This window comes from Cotesia glomerata, linkage group LG4 (assembly GCF_020080835.1).
Source record: "Cotesia glomerata isolate CgM1 linkage group LG4, MPM_Cglom_v2.3, whole genome shotgun sequence".
In the NCBI taxonomy this organism is placed as follows: Eukaryota; Metazoa; Arthropoda; class Insecta; order Hymenoptera; family Braconidae; genus Cotesia; species Cotesia glomerata.
The window spans coordinates 20,546,014-20,565,980 of record NC_058161.1 but is presented as its reverse complement, the minus strand read 5'-3'; the positions used below and the strand labels follow the sequence as shown (position 1 = coordinate 20,565,980).

Sequence of the window (19,967 nt, the reverse complement as noted above, 5' to 3'; positions counted from 1 at the left end):
CAGCTCGTCTTATCTTCCAATAGAAAGTTCCCAGATAACCAAGAAACCGCTTCTACTTGGTCCAGAGTTAGTGCGAGTAACGAGGCTTAAATTAACGCCCAAAAACTAAATAAACTTTGGTTGATCATGAATTTTTGAAGATATATGGGTGATTCTCTGTAAGGATGTTTTTTGCTGTCCCAGGCATTGTTTTATTAGAAAAATTGTTATTTTATTACTTAAAAAAATTTATTATGAAAGTAAACAAACATTTCTATTTGGAGCATTGAAAACTAAAATGAAATAAATTTTGGTTTTTTTGCTATAAATTGATAAACCACCGAAATAACAGTCCCCTGGGCTGTCCCATTCCCAAAATTAAAACTTTAAGATTAAATTTTAAGTTATTCGTCAATAATATATAATTTGGTCCACGCATTTTAAGAACAGTCCCCTGCCAGAAGTTCAAACCCAAAAAAAAATCCAGCGTGTTATTTTACCTTTTGTAAGGTTTATAAGGACCTAACTAGCCTTGAGTTAATAACCATAGGGCTGTTAGCGCTTTATCGGCATTTTATTTAGTGTCAAAGCACCGTTTGTGCTGGAAATATGTATCTGGGCCACTTCAAAACTCAGTCCCCTGGCAACTATTTTTATTTATAATTTATTTATAAAATTCGATCCATAAGTCTTAATATTATTCTAATTAATGTAAACATTCATTGAGAACTTGAAAAGTTGAATGCATTGAAATAGTTTGCTTGATTTTTCTCAATTTGATAAAAAAAACAGTCCCCTGTGATGTTATATGGCAAAAGATACACAAATATTGAAAAAGCAAAAATTAATTTTTATTTATTAAAAATTAATGGCTGTTTATTTATTATGATTAAGCTGATAGTTTTGTAGCCCTTGTTAATTTTATTTCTAATAAAATCAAAAATAATTTGGTCGGACAATTTTGTACAGATTTAAGACGTCCTTACAGAGAATCACCCATTTATGATTTGAAAGTGGCTACTGGGTTGCAGGAATAGAAATAGAAATCAATATAAGATTATAACGTCATTATTGGCCGGGCATTGTGCTTCCTGGTTAGGAAGAACCAGTAGGACTACGACCCCAGCTCTATTATCCGGACTAATTATTTCCAAGTTAACTTAACAGTTAGCCTTAATGTTATACGAAAGGAAACTGGCTTATTCCCCTTAGTTTGCCTCCATAATCTTGCTATAATAGTACTACTCCCCTTCATCCTTTATTTTCTTTCATTACATTAATTACAAGAACTGATTAAGTCTTTCAATGCCGTGTAATAACTTGGCTGCTCTTTGTTGAATTAACACACACTATCACCCACCCACTGACTTTAACTTACCAAGAGTTAAGAGTTAGGAGCTATAGTCCCTTCAATGAATCCCCTGTTTATAATAAACCGCCTTATCAAGAGGGGTATTAAGTTTTGAACACAACTCAGAAACAACAGAACAAAACAGAGAAGTTATAAGGATGAAACTTGATGTACTGAGATTTTAATCTGATTCAACAGGAACCTTTAACATAGTCCTTTAGTATCATCACTACCTTCTAAGTCTAAATATTTAAAATAACGGGTTGAGTTTGTAAGACGTACCTTGGCTGAGTAAACCACCTGGATCCTCGTGACCGGAGAATTGCGATCGGGCTTTAGAACACTTAGAACCGTATCAACGTTCACTGTTGGATTTAACAATGTAAGTTGTAAGTAGTGAGTGGTAAATTGTAAGTTGTAAGTTGTAAGTTGTGGTGTTGGTGTGTGTGTTGATTCGTAGCGATTGCCCTTGGACTTGAGAGCCCCGTTCACGGCCACAACCAACACAGAAATGCTCAACTGGAACCCGCGCGGGCACTTTTCCTTGCAGAACGAGCTAGTGCAGTGGGGGGCAATACCCAGTACCTAGTACCCGGTTGCTGGCAGGTGGAATTCTTAACATCACCGAGAGAACCCACCACATACGAATTATTATTGCCGATCCTACCCACTGGATTACGGGGGGGGGGGCGCCTTTCAACAAAGCCCCTGCTACAACTATCTTCACTTATTACTGCTCCCTTTCTGACCGCTGATAGGTCATTATGAGTTTAGGTGTGCTTTTGGTAATTTTCCGGCGAAATTTTCGAATTTTGGGCCATTAATAACCAATTTCTGAAGATCTAAAGATGTAGTTGACAATATTTGAGGTGTCCAGGTGCTAACAATCCACATATGAGCCTGTGGGTTCATGGATTCCTGAATGGGAAATCCACATCGGAAGTATGGATTCCTATAGTGAATTTATGTAAGTGGAATAAACATGGACCTTGTAAGAACTATGAGGTACCGGGTTCAAGTCCATCAGACGCGAGCAGTTTTTTTATTAGATAAAATTACAAAATCCGTTTTTCAGAATTAATTTCAATTAATACTTAATTAATAGCAATTACTTCATAATTATTTCTAATTTTTTAAATAAATTTTCTTTCGCCTAATATGGGAATTTATGTAGGATCCTAACCCTGGATTACTATATAGGAAACCTTATGGGAATCCATCCGAAAACACCATGTGGAAATCCAGGCTGGTTTCCTATATGGATTTTTTTGATAGGATGCTAATTAGCATGATACTAAAAAAATGATGGACAAACTTTGACATTAGCTGTTGAAGTGGGTTTATTTGTTCGATCGAATGTTTATTCGAGCATTTAATGAATCGTTTAATCAGCACTGGAAGAGTACATTAGTTTTGATGGTGATGCTGATGGGCATGAGGATGAGGATGAGGATGAGGGTAAATGGGTGAGTGGGCAGATATTTATATGTGTAACAGAAGAGTCTGTATGTTATTATCGGATCGCAATCAGCGTGGAGGTTGTTATTCGTTGGTTATTTTCCAGGGATTAACATATTCGCCGGGGGCACACTGTAAATTAAACTACTCTTTCGGGCAGGCTGCTCATGATCTGTTTAGCTGGAGTTTTCTGTTTGACGCGAGCTATTATTTGCCGGGTATTGTACAGGTCATTATATTTTGATCACTCGATCCTGAACTACTGCTGTTTTATTCCTCTGATATCAAACAAATCCCAATTATTTATCAGGACAAATTTTTAGTCACAAGTGTGCGTTGCTAAATTGGGATCTCCCATTCCGTGTCCAACGGGACAGCCAGCATTGATAATTGAGCTACTCTATCGAAATTTGTTTGGTAATTGGGAGTTTCTATCACACGTTGACAGCTTTTACATAGATCATTATATTCAACATTGTTTTTTTTTCTGCTTTTAAGGAGATCCATGCGAAGTAGTAAAATTTTTAAAACTTTCCAAAAATTTGTAAATTTAATCTACGTAGAATAATTAATAAAAAAATTAAAAAACAGTAGGTTTTCGGGAGATTTAATCAAACAATTAGGTTTAAAATTGTAATTTTTACATGTAAAATGGAGATTCCACCAGCCGTGTGTTTGGTTAAGAATTTAATGCAATTAACGATTTTAAAAAAATTTAATTTTCATTGAATTTAACTGAAAAAATAATAAGCTAAAGATTAAAACAATTAAAAAGTAGCTTTCCGAACGTATTACGGAGATATTTTATATTTTTTATGAAAAATTACTCGGAACTTGCGTTGTTTAAAGTCTTGTATTTGACTTGGCAACACCGCTTGCTTAGTTACCCAAAGCATAAGTACCCGCGGTTTTTTAAATGCTAGAAAATCTTAGTCATTTTAGTTAGACAGTAAACATAAATAAATTTTAAGGTTAGGGACACTCTTTTTGTGTTGTCAAGTGTATACCGGTAATTCAGAGTGCTATATTTTTTATTAGTCAATTAAATGTTAATAATTATTTAATGAGTAAATTTATCGGAAATTTCCTCATAAATCTTATAAATTAATTTTAAGAAGTATTTCTACGTATTATTTTTTTATAGACATTCTTTACACTAAGAATATATTTGGATTTCCTTAATTATTCGTTGAAACTAAAATGAAGACTCACCACTAGCGAGAATTGGTCTGGGCAATGACCAGGTCATTGAGATGTCCAGAGATGCTTTGAATGTAAAAACAAAAGCATTGTTGTTCATGACAAAGAACCAGCTATTAGCTGTTTTTATTTCACCATTTACATCTTTTAACAATCCGTAGGTTTTACCGTTGCCTAATTAAAATTCGCTGTTACGTAATATTTGGGTTAATGACGAATTTAGTGGCTCTGTTTTATTATTATCTGTCAGCAGTACGGTACTTAGACTATCAAAGCAAAAGCTAAAGCTAAAGCTAAAGGCCAGACAAAAGCCAAAGGCCAAGGATCTTAGTTCCTCGTCAGAATAAATCGGTTTTAATAAATAAACAAACCTGGATCATCAATACCTTAAACATTTTTTGGATTCTGCCAATTCACTTCAAGTCAATACTCTCTCTTTCTCTCTTTCTCTTTCTCTGGAAACCGGAAGCAAGTGGATACTGGTTGGTTTTAACCAGCGAGTACATTTATTACGGATTACACTTAACATGAATAGCTTGGATTTAAATTGAGATTCGGATTTACGTAACAACCGGCAAGGAAGCGAGGAAGCGGCTACCAGATTCCAGATTCCAGTCTTGGGGATGGATAATGAACTCTTGCAATAATCCGCGGTGTGTTTTTTTAACCTAACCAGAGACTGAGACCAAGTCTGGTTGGCAGAGGTGAGGCAAGGTCTTTTCAGCTTCTGGTGATAGTTGCGCCGACATAAGGCGCGTGAAAGGAATCTCGCGGATAATCTTTGAGTACCAGTACATTCTTATTCTCTTCCCGCATCAGGCTTCAATAGAATCGATTTATCATGTTGTCCGGCATCAGCTTGCTAGCTGGACATATTCCCGGGTTTCAAACACCTTTCATAGTTTTATTTCGCGGACGCCGTAATCCAAGACTGCATTTTTTTATCAACTTCAATTTTTTCGCCTATTGATTCCCCTTCCGGGTCTTGGTTGTTATAGGACAAGAGTATTTAGTATATTTCATAGAAATCTGTTGCATTGGTCCTCATGGCGGAACTTTTGTAAAATTTTGCAATATTTCGACTCAGCTCGTCGAGCGGATTCAGAAAATGCATATGGTTCAAAAGTTTATATATCTATGTGTATATATACGATATAACCAGCCTTGTCTCTTCTCTAACTCCCGCAATTCTATACGGATCTCAATAAAACGTAACATACTCATTCTGAGAACGATTTTCGAGGTTAAGTTCAAAGATCAGCCAAATCGGTCGATTAGTTAAGAAATGATTGATTGATTGATTGATAAATTTATTTATGCCAAGGCACAGGCCAAATGGCAATTTAAATACAAAATATTTACATCTTAAAAATAATAATATTAAATGTAAGTACGTAGTTCTTAACCTAAATTTTAGAATAATATTGCAAAAATAATATTTCAAATTTACTTTCTTTCGAAAAAAAAAAAAAAAAAAACTTTTAACCATTTTTAAACTTTTCTAAACTGATTCGACTATTATCTCAATTTAAATTTTTTAATTAGTATACAAGTACTGTAATCAACAAATTTAATCTATCAATTGTTCAATTTATCAACTGTCTAAATTTAACAAATAGTCAAAAACTTTATTTTTAAAGACTTCACTGCTACTTGAGTTTACGATTTCTGCTGGTAGTTCTTCCCACAGACGAATCACGGAGATCAAGAAGGAGTGTTCTATATAAGTGGTAGCAAAATGAGGTATCTTGAAGGAAGTATGTTTTTGAGTTGCTAGCCTATTGGAACGTCTAACATCAATGTCTTCAATGAATAGCTCTCGTAAGTACTTGGGCTTTTCAACTTGAAGTAACTTGTAAAAATAACAGCTCATGTAGTACATTCGGCGATACTTTACAGACAACCATCCCAACTCATGTCTGAAAGGTGTAATGTGCTCATCTTTTTTGAGATTAAAAATAAATCTGATAGAGCAGTTAATCGCACGTTGTAGTTTTAAATTGTTATCAGAAGTTGAGTCGACCAATACAACGGAACAATAGTCAACGAGTGGTAAGATGGTTGCTGATACTAGTAATTTCCTTATAGGAGTTGAAATGAGAGCAAAAAATTTTCAGAAATCGTTAAAATTTTCACTTTTACCGTATTTCCGTGCAATAACAATTAAACGCGATATCATATTTAATTTCTGTAAATTCCATCTAAAAGCTTATTTAACAAGCTTAAATTTGCATACTTATCTATTTTTCTAAATTAAATAGTTTAGGAATGAGAGAAATTCAAAAATTTTCAAAAATCGTTAAAATTTTTACTTTTACCGTATTTACGTGCAATAACAATTAAACGCGATATATTTAATTTCTGTAAATTGCATCTGAAAGCTTATTCAATAAGTTTTAATTTGCATATTTATCTATTTTTCTACAGTAAATAGTTTAGGAATGACAGAAATTCAAAAATTTTTTAAAATCACAAAAATTTTCACTTTTACCGTATTTCAGTGCAATAACAATTGAACCAATATCCTATCAAATTTCTATAAATTCTATCTGAATGCTTATTGAGTAAGTTTTAATTTGCATACTTATATATTTTTCTTAATTAAATAGGTTAGAAATGACAGAAATTTAAATTCCTAAAAATCCTCAAAATTTGGAACTTTGTTTCTTTGCAAAATAACTATTGAATGCGATAACTTGTAAAATTTTTGTAAATTGCATCTAAATGCTTATTTAATAAGCTTTAATTTGCACACTCATATATTTTTCTAAATTAAATAGTTTAGGAATGACAGCAATTCAAAAATTTTTGAAAATCACAAAAATTTTCACTTTTACCGTATTTCAGTACTATAGCAATTGAACGCAATATCCTATCAAATATCTGTAAATTGCATCTGAAAGCTTATTAAAGAAACTTTAATTTGCATACTTCACCATCAGTCTAGATAAAAAATTACTCTCTCAGACAGATCTAATTTTACTATTGCAATCGTTTTGATGTCATTATTTTATTGTAACAGAAATTATATATTATTAATAGCTTCATTTTATAAACAACACTTTTTTCTTTATTTATAAAATCGACTTCTATTTCAGCTGCCGAATGGTCTTTTTATTATTTTAATTCAAATTTTTGAATAACCATTATTAAAATTTTTTCTCTTGACTTAAAAAAATTTATTGTTTTCCTTATTAAAAAATTTTTTTCTCTTGAATCGAGCTAATTTTTCAGTGTATATTTACTGACCAGATTAGTTTAATTTATAAAAGGCTAAAAATATTAAAATTCCATTGAACTGAGGTACAATTGAAGAAAGGAATTATTCCATGGTCGAAAAAAAAAAGAAATAGAATCAATAGCCTACAATTGATAGGTTAAAGAATACATAATAGTAAAAATTATCATAAAAACTAAAAAGTCCTCCCACGTAAATATTTAAAAAGCAGATTACGACACAGGTTATTCATCAAGTAAGGTACAACTATAAGCGGGAATAGGAGGAACAGACAGTTTATCAGCCCCGGTAGTCCCTGGTAGTCATCACATATTCATTTAGACGTCTTGCGGAAAATTTGACATTCATAGCAAGACATCAGTGTGTCTCTTCAGTACAGGATGCATCATCTGAACCGAAAAATAACATTTTCCACCTCTGGGTCTGTTCTTCCCTTCAGCAAGACATATTGTCATTACTCTCATATGACTTTCTCATCTAGTCCCCACAAAATCACACACGTATTCAATGCGGTCTATTCACACCTGACACTTGTATTCTCGTCTTCACACCTCCACATTCTGACACTCTTACCGTCCCGCATTATATTAATACATCAGACTCCAACACTCTCGACACAACACTGTGTTACAACATGAATAATCTTTCGAGGCTTTAAGTGTCCGTAACAAGATTACCTTGAAGTGAATTAATTAACTCCAGCAAACATTCTGTTGGGATTTTTAAAATAAAATTTTCCAGGCTTTGTACAGTCACGCAATAGAATATACATCTCGTTCGCATTTATTGAGCCGGATGCGAGACTCACATTTAATTCAAATTTAACATAATAAAATATTCTACTCTCGATAGCACTAGTGATGATAATAAATATTACATACTACCAAGTTTATTGTCTGAATTGCTATCCGGTTGTATCTTTACTCATTAAAAGCCCCTAAAATTACATCTTACAATCCTTAAGAAGATCCACGCGAATTAGTCAAATTTTTAAAATAGAAAATTTGCAAATTCAATCTATATAATAATTAATAAAAAAATTTAAATACAGGTTTCCGGGATATTTAATTAAATAATTAGATTAATAATTGTAATTTTTATAAGTGAATAAATATTCCATCAGCTGGATTTGGTTGAGAATTTAATGCAATTAATGATTTTAAAAAAATTTTATTTTCATTGAATTTGATTGAAAAAATAATAAGATTTCGATTAAAATAATGAAAAAGTAGCTTTCCGAACGTATTACGTAGATATTTTATTTTTTTTATGAAAAATCACTCGGAACTTGCGTTCTTTAAAGTCTTGTATTTGACTTGGCAACACCGCTTCCGCAGTTACCCAAAGCATAAGTAACCGCGGTTTTTTAAATGCTAGAAGATCTTAGTAATTTTAGTTAGACAGTAAACATAAATAAATTTTAAGGTTAGGGAACTCTAGCGGTGTTGTCAAGTGTATACCGGTAATTCAGAGTGTTGTATTTTTTATTAGTCAATTAATTATTGATAATTATATAACTAGCAACCTTGCAGTCAATATGTGACTGCAATGACTTGTGAACTATAAATAAATTTAATTTTGCTTTATTTAATAATGACTTGTTAAATTGCACTGTATTTTCTTAAATATTGACATTTATAAAGATATAAGCTCATCCCGATGTTACACTCATCAAGAGCTTTCATTTGAGTACCTACATGCATTTTTGATATATTTTTCATATATACATATATATAAATATATAAATATATAAAATATATGAAAAATTGATGTGGGTACTCAAATGAAAGGTCTCGATGAGTGTAATGTCAGGATGAGCTTATATCTTTAAAAATGTTAATAGTTCACAAGATACAAGGTCATTTCTTAATTATGTATCCTGGAAACAAAATTTTTCTTATTTTCTTAATAATATAGGTGAGTAAATTTTTCGAAAATTTTCTCAAAATTCTTATTAATTAATTTTAAAATGTATAATAAAAGTATTTCTACGTATTATTTTTTTATAGACATCCTTTATACTAGGAGGGTACTTGGATCTCCTTAATTTCGACAATTAATAAGATTCTCTTCATGTAATATTAATAAATCTATTATAAAGATGAAAAAATGGATAATGCAAGACCGGAATATTAAATCGTTGATAATTACAAAGTTGTATTTATTTATTCTGATGACTTGTGGAATAACTATTTCGCTAATTGTAATTCAAACAAACTTTTATTAGAATTCCCGTTGTTTCAGTTGTTGTTGTTGGTTGCTGTTGTTGTTGGTTTGTACGCTCGTAGTTGGTCATGTTACAGCGGTGGCGGTTATAGGGATGAGGATAAGGATGAGAATGAGAACAGGAGAATAGCGTTATTAAGGGCACCGTCAAGAGATTTGCAATTAAACCGCGAGCTAACAATTGTTTAATATTTTATAAACTTTTGTTTGTCAAAAGGCTGAATCTAGATTTCAGATTCTCGGAAATTTGTTTATTCAACACGGCAGAAGGTAATTAAAATTTATCTTGCCACCGCTATCTCTATATTTCCATACCTTCCGCTCACAATTTGACTTTTCGGGCACCAAAGTTATTAGTTTATCATAGCTTTATTTTCTTACACTCTTAGATGCACTGCAAAACTTTTTACTTTAAATTGTGTTAGACCTTATTCATACAAAATCTATTTATTATTAAGAGAATAAGAAAAATTTTGTTTCCAGGGTGCACAATTAAGAAATGACCTTTTATCTTGTGAAATATTGATGTTTTTTAAGATATAAGCTCATCCCAATGTTACACTCAACAAGAGCTTTCATTTGAGTACCCACATGCATTTTTGATATATTTTTCATATATACATATGTATATAAATATATAAAATATATGAGAAATTCATGTGGGTACTCAAATGAAAGCTCTTGATGAGTGTAATATCGGGATGAGCTTATATCTTTAAAATATATATTATATACATTACATAATTAAGAAATTACCTTGTATCTTGTGAAATATTGACATTTTTAAAGATATAAGCTCACCCTGACATTCATTTGAGTACCCACTTGCATTTTTCATGTATGCATATATATGATATATATAAATATATAAAATATATGAAAAATTCATGCGGGTACTCAAATGAAAGGTCTCGATGAGTGTAATGCCAGGGTGAGCTTATATCTTTAAAAATGTCAATAGTTCCCAAGATACTAGGTCACTTCTTAATTAAAGAAAATCAATTAAGCATATGTTTAATAATTTTACAAAATTCATAACAAATAAATGATCGCAAAAGAAAAAATTTTTAAAATGAAAAAATGTAATTTGTTAAAAATAATTTTTTTTTTTTTAAATTTAATAACATTAAATTTTGATATATTTTTCATATATACATATATATAATGTATATATCAAAGATATAAGCTCATCTCGATGTTGCACTCAACAAGACCTTTCATTTTAGTACCCACATCAATTGTTCATATATTTTATATATTTATATATATCACAAATATGTATATATGAAAAATATATCAAAAATGCATGTGGGTACTCAAATGAAAGATCCGGATGAGTGTAACATCGAGATGAGCTTATATCTTTTATATATATATGTATATATGAAAAATATATCAAAATTTAATGTTATTAAATTTAAAAAAAAAAAATTATTTTTAACAAATTATATTTTTTCATTTTAAAAATTTTTTCTTTTGCCATCATTTATTTGTTATGAATTTTGTAAAATTATTAAACATATGCTTCATTGATTTTCATTAATTAAGAAGTGACCTAGTATCTTGGGAACTATTGACATTTTTAAAGATATAAGCTCACCCTGGCATTACACTCATCGAGACCTTTCATTTGAGTACCCGCATGAATTTTTCATATATTTTATATATTTATATATATCATATATATGCATACATGAAAAATGCAAGTGGGTACTCAAATGAAAGCTCTTGATGAGTGTAACATCGAGATGAGCTTATATCTTTAAAATATATGTTATATATATGTATATATGAAAAATATATCAAAAATGCATGTGGGTACTCAAATGAAAGCTCTTGATGAGTGTAACATCAGGATGAGCTTATATCTTTAAAAACGTCAATATTTAAGAAAATACAGTGCAATTTAATAATAGTCATTATTTAATTAAGCAAAATTTTCATTTTTTTATAGTTCACTTAGTGACTGCAAGGTTGCTAGTATTTATTAATTAAATAATAAATAAAATATCAGAAAAATGAATTCTTAATACTTGAGTCAGAATATCGAATTTACCTTCTAAAATATCCCGTATTTTACCGAGCATTAATAAATATCGGAGTAATAGCCTACTAAATTTACAACTTCGGAGGCTACAGAGTGAATGAATTTGTAATTTATCGACACTTTCTCCTCCCCGGTTCGGAACCGCGTGCGATGCCTCAGGAAACCAATGGCCCGAAAGCAGTGTATGCGAAACGTAAGCTCTTAAAAGCGGGCTCTTCTCCTCTCCTTGCATCAAAAAACTTCTGAAGATCGTTTATATCGACGACAAACTATTAAAAAGTTTAAAAAAAAAAAAGAAGAAGAAGAACCGATATAATATTTACAAAATAAATCCTAAAATCTGTTTTTATTTAAATATTTTGCACTCGATTGAGTCTCACCCTTGCGATAAATCACAATTGAGCTTGTTGGTGGGCAAAAAAAAAGTAGAATGATGATGAAGGATTTTACTTGGAACATAAGGGAGATAAAATATATTAAGTACGGGATGAGTTATATTATAATTTAATATTTAATATTTAATATCGATAGCCGGGAGACGCGTGGGTGATGATCTGTAACAGCTGAGAGCTTCGAGAGCTCAAGCAAGAGGATATCTTTGGCCTCAGGGGATGCTTTGTTAATACGCACAGGAAGCACGCTGCTGAGGAGAGGAATTGATTTGTCATTATTGCTCACTCATCTATTACTCGGCTATAACGCGATCATAATAATCAGAGACACTGGATCCATCACGTTTGTCGATAAAGCCCTTTTTTTAAGGTTATCAACTCCGTAGCTAATATACGAGACGATAATTTTCGCAGCGCCGCTGGGAATTGCCTTTTTGAGGTGATATTATTCGTGGCATTGATGCTTAAATAAATTATCACAATAAAATTGAAAGATCAAAAGATTAGCTTGACTTAAAAGTAAAAAATTTTTTTAATAATAAAGTTTTCAAGTCAAGAGAAAATATTCTTAAGCTAAGATAAAATTTTTCACTGATAGAAGAATTTATTCGATTTATTAACTATTAATAATTTAATTTATTTGAAGACAATTATTCAATTTATTGAATTTTAATAAATATTTTTTAACATTCAATAAATATTTATTTGCTAGGAAAGTACATTTATTAATAGTTAATACGTATTTATTAATAGATAAAAAATATTTATGAATAGTTAATAAATATTTTGTTGAGTGAATTTGTTTCGCTTGCAATGTCATATGATATAAAGATTGCTTATTAAGAAAAATCATCTTTATAAATTATCTATATTATTAAGAGAATAAGAAAAATTTTGTCTCCAGGATAAAATCCAGGACGTATGATAAAATCAGTTTTTAGTTTGAAAATACTCTATTTCTAGATACATAATTAAGAAATGACCTTGTATCTTGTGAACTACTGACATTTTTAAAAATATAAGCTCACCTTGACATTACACTCATCGAGACCTTTCATTTGAGTACCCACATCAATTTTTTATATATATAAATATATTATATAATATATATTTATATATTATATATATTTATATATATTATATGTATGTATTAGGGTGGCGCAAAAAAACCGACTATTTTTTTTTTGAGTCTCGAGTGAAAAAATGTTAGTTTTTGATGTTTCAAGAGCTCTCTCCAAAGGACAGCTTAAAAAAAAATTTTTAAGATGTCGCTCCAAATTTTTTTAAATTTCAAAAATCGTCAAAAATCGAATTTTTTTTTTTTTAATTTTTTTCTCGTTACGGTATAATTTTATAGATTAAAAAAAAATAAGTTTCTGAAAGTTTCAGTTCAAAATTTAAATTTTGAAAGGTCGCTCATAATTTTTTTTTTTTTCTTTAATTAGTCATATCGCCGACTTTAACTGTTGGGAGTGATACGTTGGGGTCTTTTTGGTTTGTAAAAATCTTAAACTACGCGGCAAGGTCAAATCTCAACCAAGCTGGTTTCTAAGACCAGCTTGGGATTTGAATTCACGCTTGGAAGTTTATTAAATAAACTTATTAAATTAAAAAAAATTATTTTTTCTGTATTGTGCTTGATTTTTAGTTCATCTCGTGCTGTATTTTTATCGATTATGGTACTAAATAAAAAAAAAAAATGCATGGAATTTTAATTTGAATAGTAAAAGGTCGCTCGAAAAAATTTAAACTAATGCACTAATAAATTGAAAAAAATTATGAGCGACCTTTCAAAATTCAAATTTTGAACTGAAATTTTCAGAAACTTAAAAAAATACAATGCAATTTAACAAAAGTTATTATTTAATGAAGCAAAATTTTTGTTTATTTATAGTTTACAAGTCACGGCAACCACATAGTGACTTCAAGGTTGCTAGTTTGCATGAATTATATTACATTTTAATAACGCTGATTGTAAAATTCCAAATTCTATCACAGTTCATAATTCTCTTTCATATTTTTAATTATTAAAAACGTTAATTTATTTAGTGAATTAAATTATTATCGTGTATTCCAGCTACAGGCTTACACAAAGTTTCAAAAGAAAATAGCTATTTTTGCTTTTTATTTTAAATAAACATTTGTTAACAGTTAACAAATATTCATTAATATTTAATAAATATTTATTAAATGATATTGATGTTAAAAAATCATTTATTCACCGTAAATAAAGCTTATTAAATATAAACAAATCTTTCTCTCAGTGTTGGTTTAAAAAAAAAATTTCTTGGCTTAAATTTTCCAATTTTTGTAAATGTCAAAATAAAAAAGTTTATTATTATTAAAGTGAATAGTTTATCAGGTGACCTGTAAGCGCAGTGTAATCCAAAACAAACTAATAAGAAAATAAAATAAATAGTTTATTAAAGCATTCTCGAGATCGCAATACCAACCGTATATACTTAATAACTTACCAAGGCAAACAGTTGTCGCTATAAAATAGTAATAACAGACTCTAAACAAAGAAATAACCAGTGCGTGCTCTTACGCTCGAGTAGGGAGCTTCAAATCCTGAATAAATATATTCTCTGCATGGATAAAAGTTATTTTCGCTTTTGAATTCAAATGTAGATCGAGTATTAAATTTAAATTTTCCCGGGATTAATTATATCGACCGCCATATTGTCGGCGTCTTCACCAACACGTAGCAAGTTTTAATTTAACGTTAAGCTGCTAAATAATTACCGGACTATTTATTAAAATAACAGAGTAAACTAAAAACTGAATGAAGCTGAGAGTAAAAGAGTCTCTGAGTCTCTGGCAGGTTGTCGCCGTCCGCAAGGTCGGATTCGAAGGTAAGAGCTCAGGATTTCCACCGTCCAACATCCAACTGAAGACTCTTCAGTTATATATGTATCTAAGTATCTTGTGTAGTGTTGCTGAGAGTACTTTGCAATGACGTGATTGCCCGAGGGGATGTTCAACAACGAGAAAGGCAAATTCATTTGCAACGACGTTGTGTTTAAAGGCGCGCTTTTTAAAACCTTTTTTTTTTTCTTCTTTCCGAGTTTTTATTGACTGAGACGTTTTGAAAGGAATTTTTGGTGATTTTTATTTCGATTGTTGGATGGATCTGGAGTACAATGTAGACCCGTACATTTAGTAACAACATTTTTAGTCATTTATGTGGGGAAAAAAATATTTTTTACCTATCAATATTATTTATAGTTTAATAAATTATTTCTTTATTCTAAATAAATTATATTAATATAAACAAAGCCTTATTATATCAAAATAAATATTTGTTTCCACCAAATAATATTTAGTAGTAGTTACTAAATATTTATTTGGTAAGTATTGTCGGTGGATGGCGATGCTTTAATTCCAATGTCATACATAACCTATTAACTGACATAGATTATTTTATTCAGCTCGATTTTGGGCGATTTATCTTCCCTTTTAAAACACACATACTCCCAAATGGCTTATATGTCATTTCTCAGTGGAGTTTAGTTTAAATTTTTCAATTTGTCTATTATTATGTTAAAAACTTGTTTAATTTTTAATTTTATAAATGTCTCTAAAAAATTATAATTTAATGAGATTATTTTCTTTATAATACCTTATATTACTTAAAATTATTTATTTTAATTATTTTGATTTATTTTGAGTTAGAAGTTAGATTATACGGTAAAATTAGTTAAAAAATGAATTTGTTCAATATCAATAAACGATTTATTGCGAAGCAATAAGTCTTTTGTTAAATACTAAATATTTATTTGGTGGCAATAGGCTTTAATAAATGATTTAGTATCTATTACTAAGTCTTATTAAATAGAACTAAATTCTTCCATCAGCACAGCGTCCTTTAATCTCATATTTAGTGTAATGAATTATTTTTTATTCTAAATAAATTATATTAATATAAACAAAGCCTTATTATATCAAAATAAATATTTGTTTGCACCAAATAATATTTAGAAGTAGTTACTAAATATTTTTTGGTAAGTAATGTCGGTAGATGGCCGAGCTTTAATTCCATTGTGATACATAACCTATTAACTGACTTAGATTATTTTATTCAGCTCGATTTTGGGAGATTTATCTTCCCTTTGAAAACACATACTCCCAAATGGCTTATATGTCATTTCTCAGTGGAGTTTATTTAAAATTTTTCAATTTGTCTATTATTATGTTAAAAACTTGTTTAATTTTTAATTTTATAAATGTCTCTAAAAAATTATAATTTAATGAGATTATTTTCTTTATAATACCTTATATTACTTAAAATTATTTATTTTAATTATTTTGACTTATTTTGAGTTAGAAGTTAGGTTATACGTTAAAATTAGTTAAAAAATGAATTTGTTTAATATTGCGAAGCAATAAATCTTTTGTTAAATACTACTAAATATTTTTTTTTGCTTAATCCTATAAGTGTATTAATGTGAATGGATCTAGAGTACAATGTATCCCCGTAAGACAACGAGGTGCCCAAGGTCAGAGCCCCCTTTAGAGTGCAAAAGTGTAAAAACACGAGTGTAGATTCTATTCGCTGTGTGAAGACGTTCGCGACATTCCTCGCATTATTCCACACACTCTATATACTTTGAGCCAGAGCAAGAGCAAGGAAAGGAGCAAAGAACTCGTATCCCCGTGCTCTTGTATATCCCGCGCACTTCCGACAGCTGTCGTCCCGTTAGGCCGCGCGTGATAAGCAAATTTCTCTCCCGTTGAGAGCCGAGATATTCGAGTACTGCCTCGGGTCTTATTTTCTATTTCAATGCCGCCACCTTTACCTTTGCCAACTTGACAACATATATTTACACACATATATGCTAACTGTGATATTCTTACCAAGTTAAACTCCAACACTGACACTCTAATAACTAAATAAATATATTATTCATATTTCCCGGCTATTTATCTTTTTAAAGTAAAAATACTCTACAATATTAACGACCCGGGTCGGCTTATCGGGAAATATTTTTTACTATCATTCATGCCTGTCTCTTGACACTCAATTAATTATCCAAAGAATTTTTTAATGGTTAATTGATGGATTCACCAATAAATCTGACGAATCTAATCAAAGTTGTCATTTTTTTTCTGTTTTAAATTATTTTAAAGTATTGATCGTGATATTAATTGTATAAATGAAAATTACTCGCGATCCATCAACTTTAGATAAATTTTCAAAGAGATCCAGGTTGTAGATAATTAAATTTCCTCTCTAATGACCTCTTTGATAGCTCTATTATCCTCAATTATCATTGAATTATCTCTAATTAAAAACACACCTAATTTGGAGGGAAAAATTATTTATTAATAAAATAATAATAACTAGCAACCTTGCAGTCACTACGTGACTGCCGTGTGAACTAAAAAAAATTAAAATTTTGCTTTATTAAATAATGAATTTTGTTAAATTGCACTGTACTTTTTTTAATATTGAGATTTTTAAAGATTTAAGCCAATTCTGATGTTACACTCATAAAGAGCTTTCATTTGAGTACCCACATGCATTTTTGATATATTTTTCATATATACATATATATAATATATATAAATATATGATAAATTGATGTGGGTACTCAAATAAAAGGTCTCGATGAGTGTAATGTCATAGTGAGCTTATATCTTCGAAAATGTCGATAGTTTACAAGATACAAGGTAATTTCTTAATTAATAATAATTATAATTATAATTTAGCATATATTTAATAATTTTAAAAAATATATAACAAATAAAAAATGGCTAAGAAAATGATTAAAAATGAAAAAATGCAATTTTTTGAGAACAGTTTTTATTTTTAATTCAATAATATATTAAATTTTGATATATTTTTCATTTATATATATATATATATATATATATATATATATATATATATATATATATATATAATATATATGATATATATTAATATATATAAAATATATATTATATGATATATATAATATATATAAATATATGAAAAATTGATGTAGGTACTCAAATGAAAGGTCTCGATGAGTTTAACATCAGGATGAGCTTATATCATTAAAAATGTCAATATTTCACAAGATACAAGGTCATTTATGAATTAATGATTATTAATGTACCATATATTTGATAATTAAAAAAAAATCTAATACAAATAAATGATGGCAAAAAAAGTTTTTGAAAATGAAAAAATGCAATTTTTTTAAAACGATTTTTTTCTTCAATTTAATAAAATATTAAATTTTTATATATTTTTTATACATACATATATAACATATTTTAAAAATATAAGCTCATCCTGATATTATACTCTTTAAGAGCTTTCATTTGAGTACCCACATGCATTTTTGATTTATTTTTCATATATACATATACATATATGTAATATAAATAAATATATGAAATATATCAAAAATGCATGTGGATACTCAAATGAAAGCTCTTAATGAGTGTAACATCGGGATGAGCTTATATCATTCAAAATGTCAATAATTCTCAAGATACAAGGTCATTTCTTAATTATGTATCTAGAGATAGAGCATTTTCGAATGCCACTTAACTATTTAACATAATAAATTGACTATTGGTGAGAATGAAATGAAACTTTGAAAAGGCACAAATTCAATTCAAGATTTTTGCAGTGACAATTTTTCTAAAAAAATTCGATTTTATCATATGACTATCTTGGAATCAAAATTTTCTTATTCTCTTAATAATATAGACAACAATAGGTATGATGATAATTATTGTTTATTAAAATTAATGAGGCCGGTAAAAATTTTGAGAGACTCGTCACTAGAGCTTTGAGGTTTTGAGACGAAAAAAGAAGTGAATAAATAATTCGAGTGTGTAATCGGGAGATAATGAGACATGCTCAGCTCGGAGCGGATCTTGCACACGTAACATGGCTCTCTGAAAAACCCGAGACCCGAGTAGAGAGTAAGTGTTGGGCTCTATTTGTGCTTGTACTTGTGGTCGTGCTCTCGAGTCGTCTCCTGCCCTTCCACCGGGACCTACAATACCTGGAGATACCGATGGAGGTGGAGGTGCCTCTTGTTGCAGGTACCAGTACCAATACAAAGTCTACAGAGTATACAGAGTTTACAGAGTATACAGAGAATAGAAGGGAGGAAGAAGCAGTTGTGCCAGCCGACTAGTTACACGTATGAAATAATCTATTATCTCCCAGCGAGGGGAAGAGGAAGAAGGGGCAGCTATCTGGTGCGGGCATTCAATCGCCAAGGCCGCGGAAGCGCGAGAGAAAAGTCCCACCGCGGTCAATGCTCTTGAGCTTCTGAAAAATGCGTGAGCTAGAACAATCTTGCCGAACTAAAATTGTATTATTATATATCGGGAAGTTAAATATCTAATTCTAAATCAAATATCTAGTCTCTGTACTTCTTTCATGAAGATCGGAACTTAACTAGAAAGGAAAAGCCTTTCAGGCGACTCGTGCAAGTCCCAAGTCTACAAACTTCCCTCTCTACAGGCTTACATTTCTGCAAGTCTTTGTAGAATAGGAAAGTTAGTAGTTGTAGAAAGAGAATTAGTCCTTTCTCCTAGATTTACTCTCTTCTGTTCACACTTTCTTTGCATTTAGTTCTGTTTAATAAAGATTTAGTAATAGTTTCAAGTAAATAAATATTTAGTAGTATTTAACAAAAGATTTATTGCTTCGCAATAAATCGATTATTAGTATTAAACAGATTCATTTTTTAACTAATTTTACCGTATAACCTAAGTTTTAACTCAAAATAAATCAAAATAATTAAAATAAATAATTTTAAGTAAAAATATAAGATATTATAAAGAAAATAATCTCATTAAATTATAATTTTTTAGAGACATTTATGAAATTAAAAATTAAACAAGTTTTTAACATAATAATAGATAAATTAAAAAATTTAAACTAAACTCCACTGAGAAATTACATATAAACCATTTGGGAGTATGTGTGTTTTCAAAGGGAAGATAAATCTCCCAAAATCGAGCGGAATAAAATAATCTAAGTCAGTTAATAGGTTATGTATCACATTGGAATTAAAGCATCGCCATCTGCCGACAATGCTTACCAAATAAATATTTAGTAAC

At 29.9% G+C, this 19,967-nt stretch overlaps 2 protein-coding genes across 6 annotated transcripts in view; one reads left to right on the top strand and one right to left on the bottom strand.

The window, feature by feature from the left end:
• Positions 1 to 19,967, bottom strand: part of LOC123263825 — a 300,526-nt gene that overhangs the window by 200,996 nt on the left and 79,563 nt on the right. The window contains exon 1 of one of the 3 annotated variants that reach the window (XM_044726846.1): positions 1,613 to 1,818. The exons of 1 other annotated variant lie outside the window; for it this stretch is intronic. The gene's annotated coding sequence lies outside the window, so the exon portion shown is untranslated. Of the gene's footprint in view, positions 1 to 1,612; positions 1,819 to 19,967 lie in introns of those variants that run through there. One more of the 3 variants, XM_044726845.1, reaches the window with a different exon arrangement.
• The window catches only part of LOC123263828 (autophagy-related protein 16-1), a 289,529-nt gene that overhangs the window by 220,684 nt on the left and 48,878 nt on the right, over positions 1 to 19,967 (top strand). The gene's annotated exons all lie outside the window — the stretch shown is intronic.